The following is a 1,466-nucleotide window of genomic DNA, read 5'->3' as shown; positions in this document are numbered from 1 at the left end:
AGGATTTAGGAAAACTAGAAGAATGGTCAGAACTCTGGAAACTGAAATTTAATGTGGATAAGTGCAAGATAATGCACCTGGGGTGTAAAAACCCAAGGGCAGAATATAGAATATTTGACACAGTCCTGACCTCAGTATCTGAGGAAAGGGATTTAGGAGTAATTATTTCAGAAGACTTAAAGGTGGGAAGACAATGTAATAGAGCAGCACGAAATGCCAGCAGAATGCTTGGATGTATAGGGAGAGGTATAAGCAGTAGAAAGAGTGAAGTGCTTATGCCGCTGTACAGAACACTGGTGAGACCTCACTTGGAGTATTGTGCGCAGTACTGGAGGCCATATCTCCAGAAGGATATAGATACTCTAGAGAGAGTTCAGAGAAGAGCTACTAAACTAGTACATGGATTGCAGGATAAAACTTACCAGGAAAGGTTAAAGGACCTTAATATGTATAGCTTGGAAGAAAGAAGAGACAGAGGGGATATGATAGAAACTTTTAAATACATAAAGGGAATCAACTCGGTAAAGGAAGAGAGCATATTTAAAAGAAGAAAAACTACCACAAGAGGACACAGTTTTAAATTAGAGGGGCAAAGGTTTAAAAGTAATATAAGGAAGTATTACTTTACTGAGAGAGTAGTGGATGCATGGAATAGCCTTCCTGCAGAAGTGGTAGCTGCAAATACAGTGAAGGGGTTTAAGCATGCATGGGATAGGCATAAGGCCATCCTTCATATAAGATAGGGCCGGGGGCTATCCATAGTATTCAGTATATTGGGCAGACTAGATGGGCCAAATGGTTCTTATCTGCCGACACATTCTATGTTTCTATGTTTCTATGCTCCAGTGTCCTCCTCTCTGAGCTTGGTGTCACGACTGCTATCCCAGCAGCAGTCGTGTCGCACCAGACGGAGGGGAAGGGGGACCCTTATCTACGGATGGGAATAGTATGGCCACCCCTGACTAACCCTAAGCTGGCACCTGTCTGCCCTGATACCCTAGACGGGGTGTGAACCCGTCCGGCGAGCTGGATGCCTAAACCCTCAGTCACCCTAATAAGCCTAGAGTGGGGAAAGGCCGAGGGGAGCACTAGTCACCATCACTCATGTCTAGGAGAACAGCAGGGGAAGACAGCAACAAATTATAGCAGAGATAGACTTATCCAGTCACGAGCAGAGAAGGCGATCCCAATCACGACAGTCCACGCCGGACAAGAGTTCCACAGCAACACCATCAAACGATCTCCTTCAATGGTCAGAATAGAACTGGAAGTAAGGACTATATCTGGCAATGACTGCAAGTGAAACTGAAACTAATATAGTAGCTGGGAGTGGCAGACAGGACTCACCTGAGAAGGATGCCTACAAACTCCCAGTCAGGACAAAAAGGTTCACAAGGCAAAACCCAGATGACATACCCTGAACCACGGAGCAAACTCACAAGCTATCGAGAGTAGCAAGTCGCTGC

Source organism: Bufo bufo, chromosome 11 (assembly GCF_905171765.1).
Source record: "Bufo bufo chromosome 11, aBufBuf1.1, whole genome shotgun sequence".
NCBI classification, from domain to species: domain Eukaryota; kingdom Metazoa; phylum Chordata; class Amphibia; order Anura; family Bufonidae; genus Bufo; species Bufo bufo.
The sequence above is the reverse complement of the archived record's forward strand: the minus strand, read 5'-3'. Positions refer to the sequence as shown.